The 15,393-nt window shown below is 42.0% G+C and overlaps 1 protein-coding gene across 2 annotated transcripts in view; it reads left to right on the top strand.

Moving 5' to 3' along the window:
• The first annotated feature begins 3,624 nt into the window (after window positions 1-3,624).
• The window catches only part of NT5C2 (5'-nucleotidase, cytosolic II), a 91,006-nt gene continuing 79,237 nt past the window's right edge, over window positions 3,625-15,393 (top strand). For both annotated transcript variants that reach the window (XM_059169044.1, XM_059169045.1), the window contains exon 1: window positions 3,625-3,725. The gene's annotated coding sequence lies outside the window, so the exon portion shown is untranslated. The remainder of the gene's footprint in view (window positions 3,726-15,393) is intronic.

Genomic DNA, 15,393 nt, shown 5'->3' on the forward strand with positions numbered 1-15,393 from the left:
TTTTTTTTTTTTTTTAATAACTTCTAATAAACATTTGGGATGTAGCCTTATGATCTGTTTTAAAAATCTTTTACAAACAATGTGTGGTTTTCTTAGTTTGGGCAGGTAAAGTGGTATACCAGAGACTTGGTATAAGAAAATTTTCACGGGCGCCTGGGTGGCTCAGTGGGTTAAGCCACTGCCCTCGGCTCAGGTCATGATCTCAGGGTCCTGGGATCGAGTCCCGCATCGGGCTCTCTGCTCGGCAGGGAGCCTGCTTCCTCCTCTCTCTCTCTCTCTCTCTGCCTACTTGTGATCTCTCTCTGTCAAATAAATAATAAAATATTAAAAAAAAAAAAAAAAAGAAAATTTTCACAGTTCCAGAGGCTGGGAAGTCCAAGGGCAAGGCACGAACAGATTTGGTGAAGGCCTGGTTCTTGGTTCAGAGAAAGCTATCTTCTTGCTGTGTCCTTACAAGGTGGAAGGGGTAGGAGGATTTCGGGGTTCTCTTTTATAAGGGCACTCATTCCACTTAGGAGGGCTCTGCCCTCATGACCGAATTATCTCTCAAAGGCCCTACCTCCAAATACCATCACATTGGGCATTAGGTTTCAACACATGAATTTAGAATTTGTCTATAGCAGTGTTGATAAGAAAAAAATGGTATTTATGTCTGTGTTTTAACATTTTATTTTGAAAATAATTTTAGATTTACAGAAGAGTTGCAAAGTGCCTTACCATTTTCTTTTGAAATAATTTTAGATAGAACTGCAAAAATAGTAACAGGCACCTGGGTGGCTCAGTCATTAAGCATCTGCCTTAGGCTCCGTCCTTATGCCAGGGTCCTGGGATTGAGCTCTCTGCTCAGCGGGGAGCCTGCTTCTCCCTCTTCCACTCTCCCCTGCTTGTGTTTCCGCTCTCACTGTCTCTCTGTCAAATAGATAAATAAAATCTTAAAAAAAAAAGTCACAGAAAGTTCCAGTATACCCTTACTCAGCCTCTCCTAATGTTAATGGGTTCCATAACTCTGGTTCAGTGATCAAAACTAAGAAATGAACACTGGTGCAATGTGCTGTTAATTAAACTATAAACTTTATTAGAACTTCACCAGTTTTTCCACTAATGTGCTTTAACTGTTCCAGGATCCTCTGTTGCATTTAGTTGTCTGGTCCCTTTAGTCTCGTCCAATCTATGTTTTCCTTGGCTTTCATGACCTTAACACTTTTTTTTTTTTTTTTTTTTTTAATAATTTTTTTTTTTTTTTAAAGATTTTATTTATTTATTTGACAGAGAGAGATCACAAGCAGACGGAGAGGCAGGCAGAGAGGGAGATAGAGGGAAGCAGGCTCCCTGCTGAGCCCGATGTGGGACTCGATCCCAGGACCCCGAGATCATGACCTGAGCCGAAGGCAGTGGCTTAACCCACTGAGCCACCCAGGCGCCCCACTTTTTTTTTTTTTGAAGGCTTCCAGTTCTTTTTTAAAAATAGTCCACTTATTTATTTATTTTTAAGTAATCTCTCCACCCAACATGAAACTCAGACTCATGACCCCAAGATCAAGAGTCACATACTCTCCCAACTGAGCCAGCCAGGTGCCCTGACCATAACACTTTTGAAGAGTCCAGGTCAGGTATTTTATAGAATAGCCCTTAATTTGGGTTTGTCTGAAGTTAAGCATTTTGAGGAAGATTTAAAAAAATATATCAATTATATATATATATATATATATAATATTTGCATGTTATATATTATACTGCAACTTGGGTTTTATATTCAACTATATTGTGTATTTTTTTAAGCGAGAGGGAGCAAGTGGGGGGGGGCAAAGGGAGGAGGGGGAGAGAGAGAATCTTAAGCAGGCGCCACACCCAGCATGGAGCCTGAGGCAGGGTTTGATCTTAGGACCCTGAGATCAGGACCTGAGCCAAGGCACCTAACCAACTGAGCCATCTCTGTGCCTCTCAACTATAGGACTATAGATCAAGGTCACTTCTCTTAAATTCTCTACAGAATTGCATTATGAGTATTGTGCATTTTCTTTTAATTTAATTTTTTAATTAATTAATTAATTTGACAGACAGATCACAAGGAGGCAGAGAGAGGCAGGCAGAGAGAGAGGGGGAAGCAGGCTCTCTGCCAAGCAGAGAGCCCAACACGGGGCTCGATCCCAGGACCCTGGGACCACGACCTGAGCCGAAGGCAGAGGCTTCAACCCACTGAGCCACCCAGGCGCCCCGAGTATTGTGCATTTTATTTAGCTATTCCCCTATTGGTGGGTACTTAGGCTGATTCCAAAATTTATTAACAACATCATAGGAATTATCCTTATATACATCTCCATATGCACATGGAGTACGGTAGATAACTAGAAGTGGCATTGATGAAACATGGATTTAATAGATGTTGTCCTATTGCCCTCTAAAGTGGCTGTGCCAATTTATATTCTTTTGATATTATGAAGATTGAAAATTGTTGCCAATCTCAGTTTCAATTTCCATTTCCCTGGTTACTATTGAGATTGCATGTTTTTGTGTGCTTATTAGCAATTTGTGATTAGCAACTTCCTTCAGTGAACTGCCAATTTATATTATTTGCCCATTTTTCCACTAGATTTTTTACTTATTGATTTGTTGAGTCCTTTGTATGTTCTAGATACAAATCTTTATTTTATGTATTACAGATATATTCTCTTCATCTGTTATTTAAGTTTATTTCCCAATTTTTTAAAAAGGTTTTATTTATTTGTGACAGAGAAAGGGGGAGAGAGAGAGAAAGAGAGAGAGAGAGGGCATAAGCAGGGAGGAGGGTCAGAGGGAGAGGGAGAAGCATTCTTCCGGATAAGCAGGGATCCCAATGCTGAGTTCAATTCCAGGACCCTGAGATCATGACCCCAGCTGAATGAGGTCCTTGTTCCCCAATATTTTAACTTATTACATGTCCCTGATTTTTATTTTTTTAAGCATTTTATTTATTTGACAGACAGAGATCACAAGTAGGCAGAGAGAGGGAGGAAGCAGGCTCTCCGCGGAGCAGAGAGCCCACTGCGGGCACAATCATGACCTGAGCCGAAGGTAGAGGCCTCAACCCACTGAGCCACCCAGGTACCCCACATGTCCCAGATTTTTAAAATTATTTTTTCTGACTTTTGGAGACAAAGTTCTTGATTATACAAGTAGTATAAATGATGTAGAAAATCTGGGAAATTTATGGACAAGTATAAAGAAGAAAAGAAACTACCCCGAATCTTATCACTGAGGAAAAAAACAAAACACTCCTAAAATATTCAATTACAGGGGCACCTGGGTGGCTCAGTGTGTCCCTTCTGAACCAGAAGGGGTCTAAGGTCTGTTTGACCAGGAGATAAAGGATGCCCCATCCCCTTAAGGGAAAGTGTTGGTGGGGCCTTGCAGAGGGGCCAGACACAAAGCCAAGGGATGGAGACCTAAATGACATGTAAGGGTTGTCAATGTGCCTTATCCCACAGGTCGTCAACGACTGCTGTTCTGATATTTGTGGGTCTCGAAAACCCGCGCTAGGGCGCCCAGGCAACCAGGGTCCTCTCAGTCTGTGCTGCTAGGGAGCGTCGCGGCGGCCTCGTTCTTCGGCGGAGCTGCGGAAAGAACAGCACGCCGGTCCCTGGCCGGGCGCGAGCTGGGGGCGGCGCCGGGGCGGCGGGGGCGGGGAAGGAGCGCGCCCCGGCGGCTGCGGCAGTTGCGCGTTGGGATTGCTGCCGAGCGGCGGGCCGGTGAGTGCGGCGGGACTCGCGGGAGGGCGGGGAGGGAGCGGGCGAGCGAGAGAGCGAGCGAGAGAGGCAGGGAGGGTGCGCGGCAGAGCGCGCGACTTGGGACCGGGAGACGCCGCCTGCCCCTGCCCCGGCCCCACCCGGGCCGCTGCACCCCTCTGGCCCCTCTCCTCCATCCCAGGGCCCGCGGACTCGACACCCTCGTGGCCGCATGTCGCCCCCCACCCCCAAACCTATCCCCAGCTGGCCCCCGCCTCAGAGCGGCCCCAGCCTCCGCGGCGACGCCCCCAGCCCCACGTCACGCTCGCGCCATTGTTTCTGCCGTCGGCTCGCGGGGACCCGCCTTCGCCTCGGAGCACGGCCCTTGGCTTGGTCTCCTCAGAGCCAGCCTCGCCGTGTCGGGTCCCCCCGCTTTTCTCACGCCCGTGGCATCCCCCATCTCGCCTCAGGCGGACCCTTCTTTACTGAGTTCCGGTTATTTTTTTCCGGAGGACGCCGCCTTCCTCCCGCAGGCAGCGGAGGCCAGTCTTTCCGTCCCCCTTCCAGGGCTTCACCCCCTGCGCGTTCCGGGTGGCCCCCAAGGAACTAGCGGACCGCGGTGGTAGGAGGCGAGGTTGACAACGTTTTCGCCAGAGCCGCAGGAAATTGCCGGCCTGATAGACCACATTCCAGTTGTTTTGTCGTTTGCAGCACTTCCTGGAAAGCTCACGTTGAATCGCGAGCCGCCACAAAAACCAAGCTCGTTAGGTCTAAACGGCTCCCAAGTCAGGCGTCAGCTGTCTGGGGGCGGACCGTCCCCCCCCTTTTTTTTTCTTGGGGTCCCCTGAAGCTGGTGAAAGCCGAGGGGAGATGCAGATCTGAGGCCTGAACCATTCGTTGTAAGCAAAACGTTTGGAGGTTTTGACGCCAGTAGGCCTCAGCTTTTAAAAGCAGTGGGTAGAGCTGTGGGCGTTGTGGCCGTTATGTTTGACGGATGCAAAGTACAGTGATCCGCAGTGACTGGTCACCTTTGTAGGGCTGTGTGCGTGCGTGCGCCCGTGCGTGTCTGGGTGCAGACAGGTTCTTGATTGAACTGTGCTTGTTTTGTAATGTCTGCACACTGTTCATTTTGCCTCTTAAGACAGCGGATGCAAATTCTAAGTGTAACCCACAAGGAAGAATGTTGAAACAGTACCGTTTACCGTGGAGACTTAATGTGATTGAAATCCTTTTAAATAGTTACCACGACACTCTTTTTTTTTTTCTTAATTTTCTTTTAGTAGGCTTCACGCCCAAATGTGGGGCTCCAACTCACAACCTTGAGATCAAGAGTCGCCTGCTCTACCCCTGAGCCATCTAGGAGTCCTTACTGGGACACTTCTCAACCATGGTTAGAATTTATCCAGATGAAGACATCCAGGCCTCTGCATGATAGCTTGATGGTAGCACACACGGACTACTTCTGAAATGCATTTCTTTTGCAGTATAAGCTGCTACAATTTCAGCTCTTACAGGTTGTTGCTGCATTTAGATTTAAAAATTTAGCAAGTCAGTCTGTAAAATGAGAGGGCTGAAGGAGAGTTCTGCAAGGTTTTTTCCAGTATTTTGGTTTGTTTTTGAGGATTTTATTTATTTGTCAGCACACAAGCTGGGGAAGAGGCAGACAGAGAAGTAGGCTCCCGCTGAGCAAGGACCTAGATGGAGGGCTTGCTCCCAGGACCCTGGGATCAGAATTTGAGCAGAAGGCAGAGGGTTAAGGGACTGAGCCACCCAGACACCCGGGTTTCTTTCAGTACTAAAATTTGATTCCATGGTATGAAAATTTACAATTAGCTACAGGTTTCCAAAAGTTTATTATTGTAGGAAGATTTGTATAGAGAGATATTTACTGATGGTATCTGCAAGCCTTAGTATTGACAATAGGTTTATCTTCCTAAAGAAAGCCAGATTATAGTGGAATGTTAGGGATGTTCATTTGTCTGTCTCTAGGCTGTTTTTACTGTTTGTTTGTTTGTTTATTTTTTAAGATTTTATTTACTTATTTGACACAGAGAGAGAGGGATCACAAGTCAGCAGAGAGGCAGGCAGAGGAAGAGGGGGAAGCAGGCTCCCCGTTGAGCAGAGAGCCCAATGTGGGGCTCGATTCCAGGACCCTGAGATCACGACCTGAGCCGAAGGCAGGGGCTTAACCCACTGAGCCACCCAGGCGCCCCTGTTTTTGCTGTTTTATGGAAGAAAGCACTTAAGCCTTTTTTCTTTAAATACATCTTTTCATTGCTTAGCTTTTTTAACAAAAAGCTTAATTCAATGAAAGAGCAGAACAAGAAACAGACCCCAACTTTATCATATGATGTATAACTAAGTTCTTTTCCAATTCCTATTTAAACATAGTTTTTATGTAGTTTCACTTGCTATGTACATATTTTTAATTTTCATTTACCCACTTTCTGGGATGTCCACGTATCTGAAGAATTCATCTACTTTTCATTTGTAAAGGCTCTGTAACATATTTTTATACCCAGTGGTCAACATTGCCTGGTGTACAGGCTCTCAGTATTTTTGTTGAAGGAATGTAGTATTTTGAGCCACTTGGACAACATTTGGGAACACAACATGTTAAATATCACAGGGTATATGCTCAGTGACATTTGAGCAATAAAGCCCTTCAATACTTTGAGCCAGGAGATAGCATCACGTATGTTTAAGAGTGTGGTTTTTGGAGTCTGGGTTTGAGATCTGGCTTGCAACTTAACCAGCCGTGCAACCTTGGAGAAGATGGAAGACCTCACTTAGTTTCTCTCACCACGAAAAACGGAAAAATAGAACAAATTTCACAAGGTTGTATGGATTAAGTGGGATAATTCCATTGAAGCAGTACTGGCATACATTAAATTATAAATGTTAACTCTCACTGTTTTTTGTTCAGAGTGGGGATGTTACTGCATGTTGGTGGGATCAGAAAAGCATGAGTGATGATGACAGGAGAGTAAGAAGATGCAAAGGTGGATATATTGAGGGTTTAATTAATAGATTGCTCTCACTAAAAGTATGTGGTAGAGTAATAGTATGAGATAAAGCTAGAGATAGAATTTCTGATAAGCTGCTTACAAGATAGGCTATGTAGATTTTTGGAAGATACAGCACAATGAAGTAAGATAATTTTTCTTTTTTAAATAAAGGTTTTATTTATTATTCTAAGAGAGAGAGCGAGAGAGAGAACAGGAGCAAGAGTTGGGGAGAGGGAAAAGCAGGCTCTCTAATGAGCAGGGAGCCCGGCTTTGGGGCTCTATCCCAGGATCCTGGGATCATGACCTGAGTTGAAGGCAGATGCTTAACCCACTGAGCCATCCAGGTGCCCCAAGATAATTTTTTGTAATGAGTGGTAGGTGTTTGTGTTGTTTTTTAGGTTCAGAACTAAAAAAGTTCTTTCCTTTAAAGATTGATTTATCCTAGAGAGAGAGGAAAAAAAAAATATGTGAGTGGGGGGAGAGGCAGAGGGAGAAGGTGAGAGAATCTTGAGTAGACTCCCTGCGGAGCTGGTAGCCCAATTCAGGGCTCAGTCTCACAACCCTGAGATCCTGACCTGAAGCCAAGAGTCAGATGGTCAATGGACAGAGTAACCCAGATGCCCCTAAAAGTTCTTTGCTTTAAGGATGTTGATTGCAAATTGTTATAGATTACTGAATTTCTTGTCACCTGACATAGTAAATCTTATATGACTTTTTGTTATTTGAAATTTGGTTGTGTTCTGTGATTGGTTACCAGAGTTTGCAGTGGCTTTTTGTTCATTTTTTTTTTCAAAAAAAGTTTTAGTTATTCATTTGACAGAGAGAGTGTATGTGTGTGCATGCACAAGCGAGGGGAGGGGCAGAGGGGGAAGCCGACTCCCCACTGAATAGGGAGTTCCAGGTGGAACTCTGGGAATATGACCTGAGGTGAAGGCAGACACTTAACCGACTGAGCCACCCATGTGTGTCTCATTCTTTCTTAAATGGAAAACAACTTTAGCAATAAGCCAATGAAAAACAATAAAAATAGCAAAATTGTCAGCAGAGCAGCAAAGCTGCCTTCTTTTTAGGTGGAATACAGAATCAGAAGGATTAAATTGACTTGGAGAGTGTTGAACTATTAGTTCCTACCGTGTGTGTGTGTGTGTGTGTGTGTGTGTGTGTGTGTGTGTAAGTAGGCTCCATGCCGAGCTTGGAGCCCAGCGTGGGGCTTGAACTCACAACCCTGAGATCGGGATTTGAGCTGAGATCGAGTTGGATGCTTTACTGACTGAGCCACCCAGCCACCACTAGTACATATACTCCTCTTATTTAATACATTATACATATGATTTTGCAACTTTTTTTTTTTTTTTTGGTTAAACATTTTAAAAAAGATTTTATTGGAGAGTGAGTGAGCAAGAGAGAGCATGAAGTGGGAGAGATAAAGGGAGAGGCAGATTCCTGGGGAGCCCAACTCGGGGCTCAATCCTAGGACCCTGAGATCATGACCTGAGCCGAAATCAGGAGTCAAGTATTTAACTGACTGAGCCACCTGGGCACCCCAGCGTTGTTTATAATATGTGTCCATGTTGATAAGACTTTAGTTCATTCATTTTAATCACTTTGTAGTGTTGCATTATATGAATAAACCAGTTTGTTTATGGAGTTTTAGGTGTTTCTGATTTTTTTAAAAAGATGTTATTTTTATTTATTTATTTGATAGAGAAAGAGAGATCGAAAGTAGGTAGAGAGGCAGGCAGAGAGAGAGGGGGAAGCAGGCTCCCTGCTGAGCAGAGAGCCCAATGTGGGATTATGACCTGAGCTGAAGCAGAGGCTCAACCCACTGAACCACCCAGGCGCCGCCCACCCCTTTTTAAAAGATTTTTTTTAGTCTGATTTTTTTTTTTTTTAAGTAGGTCTGGTGTGGACCTCAATGCAGGGCTTGAACTCACCATTCTGAGATCAAGAGTCAGACACAACCGACTAAGTTCTCCAGGCCCCCCCGCCTCCTGCCCAAATGAACTTTATAGTTATTCTCCACTCTAACCCTTGGTCCTGGATCTAGTGAAAGATCATGAATTGCATTTAGTTGTCATGTCCCTGTAATTACTTTTTTTTTTTTTTTAAATTTTTTATTTTTTATAAACATATATTTTTATCCCCAGGGGTACAGGTCTGTGAATCACCAGGTTTACACACTTCACAGCACTCACCAAAGCACATACCCTCCCCAATGTCCATAATCCCACCCCCTTCCTGTAATTACTTTTAATCCACATCAGGTCCATCTTTTTGCTTGTTTTCATAATAATATATTTGAAGAGCCCAGGCCAGTTGTTTTGTGGAACAAAACTATAATAAAAGTTATGTGAATGTAATGTCTTCTAAATTATCTTCTTGTACTGTCCTCACCCTTCTTGTGATGACAGGAGATGATAAAATATCTACGTAATAAGATGAAGTGAATGACGTAGGCATTGTGACATAACCTTAAGCTACTATTGACCTTCTGCCTATATGGCAGAAGGAGGATCATCTGCTTCCGGGGACTGCAGCTGACCATGGGTAACTGAAACCGTGGAAAGGGAAACCATGGATAAGGGGCCGGAACTACTGTTCTACATTGTGCAGAAGCTGCAATGTAGAACATTGTAGAACATTGCAGCCTCTACCATTATAAATAATAAATGATTAAGCACTATGTATCAGCCATTGTTCTTAGTACCTTGCACTTATTAATGGATTGAATCCTTGTTCCAACTCTCACCATTTTGGAGTGGAAGAAGCTGAAGAGATTGTGTAATTTGCTCAGTTATAGAGCTAATCAGTGTTGGAGTTACGTTTTGAACCCAGGCAGTGTGGCTTTAGAATCTGTACTCCTCATCACACGTATAATTCTATGACATAGGTCAAATTATTTAATTTCAGTATGCTCTTTTCTTTCTTTCTTTTTTTTTTTTTTGAGTTCTTTTTTTTTTAAAGATTTTTATTTATTTGTTTGATAGAGAGAGATCACAAGTAGGCAGAGAGGCAGGCAGAGAGAGAGGGGGAAGCAGGTTCCCTGCTGAGCAGAGAGCCCGATGTGGGGCTCCATCCCAGGACCCTGAGATCATGACCTGAGCTGAAGGCAGAGGCTTAAACCACTGAGCCACCCAGGCGCCCCTCAGTATGCTCTTTTCTTCTTTGTATGCCAGAATAGCACCTAACTCACATGGTTGTGAGAAGTCAGAAAGATATGTATAGTGCTTAAAATAATATGTGAAAAAGGTGAACACTTAGTAAATGTTAAATGTTAGCTGTTAAGTTAGGGTTATTAAGGCATTGAACTTACACATCTCTGAATTTTTACCAAATAAGCAGACTAATCCATAAATGTGAATTTATAAACCAAGAAGTAGAAATACTGTGATTATTTCTGACTTTCTGATTTTTATTTTTATTTTTTTATTTTGTGAGAGGAAAGGTAATAGGTACAACAGTGTAATTGTGAGCCAGGAAATTATCAGTAAAAGAATTCGTTCATTTTGAAATTAGACTTTCTTTTTTTGCCTCCTTTTTAAAAGAGTATTTAAGAATCATTACTGAAGGTGAAAAATATTTTATATTAGCTGATTGTAAAAACTGTTAGGCTTCATTACCTTTATGCTTTTGAAAGACCGTAGTTAATTATAGCAATATTTTGAAGAAATAGATGGCATACTACATATCCTCCTGCCCATTCATTTAAAATGTTTTCTTTACATACTTGTTCTTTGTGTCAATGACCATTATTGTAGAAGGTCTTATATTACTCAAAACATTTAGTTAGAATCAGCCTTCAGGGGCGCCTGGGTGGCTCAGTGGGTTAAGCCTCTGCCTTTGGCTCGGGTCATGGTCTCGGGGTCCTGGGATCAAGCCTCACATTGGGTTTCCTGCTCAGCGGGGAGCCTGCTTCCTCCTCTCTCTCTCTGCCTAGTTGTGATCTCTCTCTGTCAAAAAAACCCCAAAAAAACAAACAAAAAAAAAACAGCCTTCATATGCTGATGTAGAACAGATATTTAGCCTTCTGTGTGATAGGGCTGAGGTAACAATTCTAGGAGTAGCAGCAGTAGAATGGTGAAGAGAAGAACATTAACAAAATTCAGGTCTTGTTTGTATATATTTAGGAACTTTAGGAATAGATGAAATAAATTTATACTTTCCAGTTTCAGACTAGAGATTGGAGCATGTTATTGCTTGAAGAAAAACCAATTGTCAAGGCAACAGGTACTGCATTTCTCACTTGACAGGATTCCTCTCAGTTTTGTTATTTTCCATCAGAGAACAAGGAACCTTTTGTTCCAAGGCCCGATGTCGAAATGTTAGCAAAATATTACGTTAATCAAGCCAAGAATCTTGTGTTTCTGAACCAAAAGATTTCACAAAGACTCATTTAGAGCATTAAAAGGAACTTGTGCAGTATTCTTGCATTTTCAGGCTTATACAAGAATTAACTTCTAAAAAGCAAAGATTTCCAAGTGTAGAGGTTTAGGAGTTCCATTTGTTTCTGCCTGTCTGTATCAAGTCTACTGTTAAAGGAACTGGGGTTACAGCAACAAATGAAACAAATCTCACCCTTAGAGAGCTTACATTTTAGAGAAAGGGTCTGACTCTAACTGTAAAAATATATCATATCTGGAAGTGTTAATGTGCAAAAAAAAAAAAAAAAAGAAAGAAAGAAAAAGGAAGGTAAGAGGATAGCAAATAATATGCATGGATAGGTGTGAGTTTATTAGTTGAAATTTGTTAGCTGTGTATATCACTTGGTGTGCAAACTATGAATGCTTGCCTTTTCCTGAAATGTATAGTCCAGGGCAAAAGTCCATTCAGATAGAACTGAATGAAACTAATGGAATGAAAAATGAACAAAAAACTGTCATGAACTATTCAAAAGGCAAGAAGTTAATGAAACATTTAACACAGTTTATATACAGCAGTTTTAAGAAGTCTCCCTTTGGGGGAAAACTTGACTACTAATAACTTAAATAACTTAAAATACTTTTAAGATATTTTCTTCCATGTATTACTTTTAGTATTATTAGAAGGAGCAAAAGTTACAAAAATACTTTTAGAGCTATAGTTTCTTTCAAAGCGCAATTCTTTGGATTATAGATGACACCATTTTCAGGAAGGAAGAATTTTCTTTGCCCTTTAGAGTCCTAGCTGGATGAAGAATCAGATTGACATGAGACAAATTAACAGGAGGAAATCAAATTTAATAGCATACATAGAACAATCCACACAGACATAGAGATTCCAGAGACAGGCAACGTGATGCTTGTGTGAGCTGAGGAGGGGGCTAAGGGCCTGAGGATACAAAGGGTAGAAAGACTCTTAGCAAGGACTTGAGAGAAAATGGTTGGGAAACAAAGATTGCCTTATGTATCTAAGCATCTTAGGGGAATCTCTGTTAATAGCTCTTCTCTTGGTGCAAGCAGGTAGTTGAGGGAGAGGTAAAGAGCTTTCCTGAACCTGCTGGGTTTTGATTGCCTTTTTTTCCCCCAATTTTTAAAAAATGTATTTATTTGACAGACAGAGATTACAAGTAGGTGGAGAGGCAGGCAAGAGGAGGAGGAAGCAGGCTCCCTGCTGAGCAGAGAGCCCAATGTGGGGCTTCACCCCAGAACCCTGAGACCATGACCTGAGCCGAAGTCAGAGGCATTAACCTACTGAGCCATCCAGGCGCCCCTTGACTGCTTTTAAATCAAAATAATGTTCATGTCAAAGAGGCCCATCTTGGGGCAGCCAGCCCTTGGTCTCTATGCTATTAATTATAGATACTATGATTTAGATTTTTAGCAGTACTTTTAGATGAATTAATCTAAACCTGGATCTGACTTCCCTTGTTTTCTAGGGAATGTATTTGTAAGTTAGTTTATTTGCGGTCATGTTACAGAGGGGATGCTAAGCCACACATATTGTTAAAAATAACTGACCATGGGGGCTCCTGGGTGGCTCAGTGGGTTAAAGCCTCTGCCTTCGGCTCAGGTCATGATTCTGGGGTCCTGGGATCGAGCCCCGAGTCGGGCTCTCTGCTCAGCAGGGAGCCTGCTTCCCTTCCTCTCTCTGCCTGCCTCTCTGCCTACTTGTGATCTGTCAAATAAATAAATAAAATCTTAAAAAAAAAAAACAAACTGACCACTATACTTCCTTGGTTTTACTTGCTCATTGGTCAAGGGATAGGGTTTTCAAGGGCTATGTGTAAAACGTGCCTCTTTACCGAACAGATGTCCATAGTAGAGACTTATCAAGGATTGTAGTAGGGAAAAAGTCTTTCCCTTACTGTCAGCAGCAGCTTGTAAAGCTGACTGTACATATGTGCATTTTCCTCTTGGTAGAAATGGTCCATAGCACTAATTGGTAAGGCTTACTGTATAGTCAGTATTATCAGTATCTTTCAGTTCAACATACCTTATAGTTCGTATATAACCTGTGTTAATTATATGGATTGTACATTTAAAGCTGTTACCAAGTTGCTGGAACATAAGAGCAGAAATAAGGTCATATCAGTTATTTTGTTAAGTATCCTTTGTATCACAACAAAGGAAATGTTTTCATTTGTTTTTTTAAAGATTATTTGAGAGAGAGCGAGAGAGTGCTCTTAAGTGGGGCTGGGGGTGCGTAGAGGTAGTGGGGGAGGGAAAAGCAGACTCCCCATGAGCAGGAAGCTCCATGTGGGGGTCCATTCCAGGATCTTGGGATCATGACCTGAGCCGAAGGCAGACACTTAACTGATGGAGCTATCCAGGTACCCCACAAAGGAAATGTTTTTATTTATTTATTTAAACAAAAAAAATTTTTTTTTTTTACTTTGTTTGAGAGAGAGAGAGAGAACGAGATAGTGAACGAGAAGCAGACTCCTTGTGGAGCAGGGAGCCTGACATGGGACTCTGTCCCAGGCCACTGGGATCATGACCTGAGCCGAAGGGAAATGCTTAACCAGCTGAGCTGCTCAGATGCCTGGAAATGTTTTTAAAAAGTCAACTATAATAAAGTGATTTTATTACTTTATACACGTGTGCGCACACGTACACAAACACATGTGCCTACTTAGTTCAGAACCAGGCGTACAAATGGAGGATGTGACTTTAACTCTTCTTTTTCTATAAACTAGTTTAATATGCAACTCAATTTGTATTTTTGAAGCTTAAAATAAATTTCAAGCTGGTGAGAAAATTTTAAGAAACCATTCAAAGTGATCCTTTTTATTCAAGTTTCAAAGCAGTGTTCTTAGAATGGTTGATTATAAAACTTAGCAATCTCAAGTTTTATATTTCAAACAGAATAAATTCCAGTCAAGTTTAGTAAAACTCTGAGAGTTCATATTTATGTACTGTTATCATTACCTATTATCTGTTGAAAAATAAGTATTTGGTTCAATATGCAGTGTAAAACACTTTGCCGAATAGGCTTGTGCTACGTAATGTGTTTAAGTGCTGCTTTTTTTTTTTTTTTTTTAAAGATTTTATTTATTTGTGAGAAAGCATGGGGGGGTGGGGAGGGGCAGTGGGCGAGGGAGAACCAGACTCATCCCTTAGCAGTGAGCCCAAAGCGGTGCTTAATCTCAGGACTGCGAGATCATGACCCAAGCCAAAGGCAGGTGCTTAACTGACTGAACCACCCAGGTTCCCCTCAAGTGCAGCTCCTTTCCGAGTGAATTACTGATGTGATCTGAAACATTTAAAATGGTTTTGCTACCCAGGTTTATCCTGCAGTTTCAGTTACTCTTTGCTTCCTGTTTTTCGCAGTTGCCTGGAGCTGGTGGAGCAGCTGGTTTCCCTTTTGGGGGGGAGGGTGGTGTTAGTGGTGAAAGGAGTATGTTTTGCCTGAAATATTTTTAAAGCGTGAAACTCTTGTATTTCAAATGCTTGAAAGTTCATTTCTCTTGTTGCTATTCAGATTGTCTATTTTATGTTGAAACAAAGAATATTTCTAACTACCATATTTTTTGAAAGGAATTAAAATTTGAGGTTTTTATTTGGTATTAGTCATTGCTGTACCTTAGTGAAAGAAACTACTCGAGCTTGACACTGTAAACAGGTGACAAATGTATATTTACTTAATGTATCTTAATAGAAATCTCTCTCTTTTTTTTTGGCCAGTTGATAAAGCATCTTCATCTTTACTTTTTTTTTTTTTTTAAAGATTTTATTTATTTATTTGACAGAGAGAAATCACAAGTAGATGGAGAGGCAGGCAGAGAGAAAGAGAGGGAAGCAGGCTCCCTGCTGAGCAGAGAGCCTGATGTGGGACTCGATCCCAGGACGCTGAGATCATGACCCGAGCCGAAGGCAGCGGCTTAACCCACTGAGCCACCCAGGCGCCCCTTCATCTTTACTTTTAATATTACTATGAAAAATAGTTAAGCATTAGATAGATTGATTCTGTGGATAGAGTTCAAAAGACAATCTTACCCCCTTACCTTCACATAACTGTATAGACATCATGGCAGATTTTATCCCATATTAATGATAATCATTTTATGTTTACACTTTAGTTTTATGGTTTTTTTTTTTTAAGATTTTATTTATTTATTTGACAGAGAGAGATCACAAGTAGGCAGAGAGGCAGGCAGAGAGAGAGAGAGAGAGGAGGAAGCAGGCTCCCTGCTGAGCAGAGAGCCCGATGCGGGACTCGATCCCAGGACCCTGAGACTATGACCTGAGCCAAAGGCAGCGACTTAA

The sequence above is a fragment of the Mustela lutreola genome, chromosome 4, assembly GCF_030435805.1.
Source record: "Mustela lutreola isolate mMusLut2 chromosome 4, mMusLut2.pri, whole genome shotgun sequence".
Taxonomy (NCBI): domain Eukaryota; kingdom Metazoa; phylum Chordata; class Mammalia; order Carnivora; family Mustelidae; genus Mustela; species Mustela lutreola.